Below are 4,150 nucleotides of genomic sequence, written 5' to 3' on the forward strand. Positions count from 1 at the left end.
ACTAACAAAAAAGATTGAGTAAACAAATAAAGGAGTAGTCTGAATAATGATATTCCATTTGCTTGGAAGCTCACTGGAAACTCCGCACAACTTTCACTTCAATCATAATCATACCTTCTGTTAGCGCTTGAGATTTCACCCTAGGCTGAGGAAGGTAAACCTTCAAGGCAACATCAAACCATTACACCTCGTAGCTAGCCCTACAAGGAAGGAGAAGGCTCTCTCCGGTCAGACTCAAGGTTTTTTCTCAATGGGGTGAGCTGACCAATTAGGATCAAAGATATTAGGCTAGTAAACTGATGAGGAGGATTGATTTAAAGTTTTTGGGGTTTTTAATGACGGGATTTTTCTGGGCTGCATGGGCAAAATCACAGCTTCAAACAGAGAAATATAATGAACAACACAGGTTGACGACTGAGGCAAGGTAGGCAAGGAATTTAGCATCAAATCTAGGTTTTAAATGGGATGGCAAGACTGGTGAGGAGCTAAGGAGGGCAAATAATACTTTGAATCCTCCTTAAAAAGAAGAAAACATTGAATTGAACAAACTTATAGGCAGAGCATATAATACTATGAATTCTACCTAAACACTTCATTTGCTCAATTAGAAATGATCATGAGATGAAATGGAACACAACAGATTACATATGAAACACAAGAAACACTTATGCTAAATTAACATACCACAGGAATCTCAGAAGAGCTGTGAAATTTCATTAAAGGTCTCTCTCAAAGACTGTACAAGAAAGCTCTGCTACGCTTCAGCAGCTCTCAGCACTCAGAAAACTCTCCCCCCTCTCTCTCTTTTTTTTTACATAAATTTTATCTTTTAATATATGAAATAAACACAGCTGGGGGAAAACAAATCGACCCCAAGACCCGGCATTTGTTTTTATCATTAATAAAACAAACTAAAAAAAAAACAGTCAACGCTTCCTGAAAATAAAAATACGCTCCTTCTTCTACTCGAACAGTTGAAAACTGATGAAGCGGTGGCATTAGTGACATTACAGGTGTCAATTTCCATTGCTGAAGAAAAATGTATGCAATCGAATCTTGTTCCCTGCCACTTTGCAACTGCAGTCAAAAATAGCTTATCGGTTCCTGTTTTCCTGCTATGATGGATATCTTAGTTTTAATATAGACCTTTAATCTATGACTGTTCGCTCTTCCCGTTGCTTGAAACCAATTTTTTCCAATAAAGCTGATCCTTGAAGCGCATTTAGATAGGAGAAAATCACTGCATCATTAGTAAATCACTGAAACATCGTGATGGTTTGAATGCCTCTTTTATCAGACATGATCCGCCTCTTGGAGCAGCAACACTATATGGAAAAAAGGGAGAAGATAATGCCATTGCCACAACACTCAGTTGTACAAGCAACTGTAATGCTACAAGATTTGATAACCAACTCCCCACAATGGGCATCAATAGACCAACACACAAACCAACAATAATTCCAGTCACACAGGCGACAATAATATCTGAAACAAAATATCCATAGGGTTCTGGGACAACACCAAGCATTCCCATCTTTTCAATAATAAACTGGAAACAGAGTCCACCAACGTAGAGCGAAAACGCAATGGGCAAAATAAGTGGAATAATGTAACCACGAGTGACCTAAGCAAATGTCGACCAAAGAATTTGACAGAGATCGTGAAAACTAGCCACGTTAAAATCAGGAATACTGCCCACCAAAATGTCAAAGAAATTATATCAAGTCCAGTATAAAAGCTAATTGATTCCTATCAGAGGTTTCAGCAATATCCTGGGCGCACCTTTCTCCTTGTTTTGTAACAGTCCAATCCTTGTGCACGGAGACAACGGAACGATCATATAGTTGAGGAGTGAATTCTGTGCCTGCCTCCGTAATGATCGTCCAAGAGTTTGCGCAAGAAGCCTCACAGTCAATATATAACCCACCTTCATTTAATCTCAATGAACTGCTTTCTGGTGAACCATTTGATGCAGGACAGTTGAAATCCAGCTTTGACGTTAGCTTTTGGTGTAAAGAACATTGTATTTGGCTTAGACATAACCCCTGGTCTTCCAATTAAATCAACAACGTATTCCCTGTCATCACCACACTGCACAATACAGGATGAACCATCATCCTTCCCGCAATACCTACAGCCCCGAGCAATACGACAGGGCAAGTCAATGGTATCTGCTAATACTTTGAACAACAAAGCCCGATGCCTGCAGAGGCCCACAGAAAGACTTCCTATTGAAAAAACAATGGAAGTTAAACAGTCTCTCAGCATCTTACTGCTGGCATCCCAACGCATCATTAGGTCTCCATGCTTAGTGGAAGCTGCATCCCCCATCAGGTTGCAAACAAGGTTCCCGAGTTGTTCAACAACCTCTTTTTTATTAGCACAACCATAAACAAGACTTAAAGCCTTGTTTTGAAGTTCTCTTAGATAAGAGTCCCCCCGCTTATCTATCAAAATGACTTCCAACGAAGAATCACTTGCATTAACAGATTTCAGTGATTCCAGTGATGGCATTCGACTACATTCCCTTGAGTCACTCTTTGCGCCCCTTGTGTGTTGCATTCCTTGCCATGTATTAGAGTTTGCCCTCTTTTAAATTGACTACTCCAACACCGCCATCTCCATCTTTGTATTCAATAATGACAATGAACCAGTAAAGGAAGTAGTGGCCCCTTCTTAAACATATAATGAGCTAATTTGTGATGAAGACTGCACCAAACTTCATAAATACCCAACAGCCCTGATAGCAACCTCCGCATCTATTACCGTCTTTGAACAGGCCCGACTTCCTACTGCTATTTTTGATGGGAAAGGAATTTGTTTCACCAACTTACAATTTGAGGTTCATTTTGGGCATCTGCTTTGGTGATAGGCGAGGACCCATCTGGCAAGCGCCATTGTTTTGATATGTTCACATGATGTTCATCATTCCATGATGAATGCCCTCATCTCAAGTTCTTGAGCACCCCAAAATGACCAACAGAAATATTTTGTAAATTTCCCTTTATGTATCTATCTTTATTGCCAAAGACATCTTGATCTCAATATCCAGACCACGTTCTTCATCGTAAACCTGTTATTGTACATGCATCTGTCATCTGTCAGCTCCCAACTGCCCGTTTAATGAATTAATAAAAAGCTGGTCAACATGTTCCAGAAGGCACTTTGCAATCACAAATTCCTCTGCCATCATACAAAAGCATCTCAGCCGGTGTTACATTTTGGTACATTGCTTCTAGACAATAAGCCCGGGCATAGAACAATTTCCTAAGTTAAAAGGCTGCCATCATCCTGCAATATGACCAGTCCTGGTGAATGATAACTTCAGATCTACAAAACAAGCTCTACAAGATATAATTGATATCTCAGATCTTAGCAAGAGCCCTTTTCAGGTGCTAGTTAGAAACTCAAATACACTTTGGCACTTTGTTTATTTGAATTTTAAGATCAAAATATGTACAATGGAAGCCATCAAAGGATATCCCCTTGACACCCTTTGAAGAATATTTAGACAGGCTTCATAAGGCAAGCAACACCAATTTGAAGACTGCAACCATGTACCAGAAAGAACTAAAGCCCTTTTCAGCTGTTGCCCTTGAACTCCCACAAATGTCACAATAAAATGCTCGAGAGCATTTGCTCAACTAAGAACTGCAGATTCTGACGCTTGCGTCTCAGTCACTATTTGGCCAGAATACCCCACATCAGTCAATGGGGGAATTTGGGGAGCTGAGTTTTGCGGGTTGAGCATCCTGAACAAGACCCAAAACCACTAATGTTGACCTAGGCAAAGAAGAACGAATGTTTGGTTGGCTGACATGAGCAACCAAAGGTACTCTTAATGCAGGAGTCTTGTTAATAGCATTTTCAAGTTGTGCTGCAGGTAACTGTAATAACACATGAAATGAATGTGGCTTTGTTTGGTATGCACACTTGAGAAATCCAACCCACAATTTTGGCAATCTCCATATCTGCTTATTTACTAATCGAGAAAGTATCTCCATTACAAAATCCACCAGAGCAGGAAAAGGGTAGCAATTTCAAGAACTGATGTACCATTCAAGTTGCTGACAAAATCTTTCTTAATCTGCTTGTGAGGATTGAGGCAAGTACTGTAGGACTCCATTGATATATTTTGAAAAGTGAATAT

General features: G+C 39.9%; 1 pseudogene; it reads right to left on the bottom strand.

Annotated features, from left to right (window-relative positions):
• Positions 1-1,929: 1,929 nt before the first annotated feature.
• LOC149147206 (serine/threonine-protein kinase CTR1 pseudogene) lies at positions 1,930-2,514 on the bottom strand (annotated as a pseudogene).
• Between the last annotated feature and the right edge of the window lie 1,636 nt (positions 2,515-4,150).

The sequence above is a fragment of the Pinus tabuliformis genome, chromosome 9, assembly GCF_031772625.1.
Source record: "Pinus tabuliformis cultivar Carrire ecotype Pingquan chromosome 9, CPIR1, whole genome shotgun sequence".
NCBI classification, from domain to species: Eukaryota; Viridiplantae; Streptophyta; class Pinopsida; order Pinales; family Pinaceae; genus Pinus; species Pinus tabuliformis.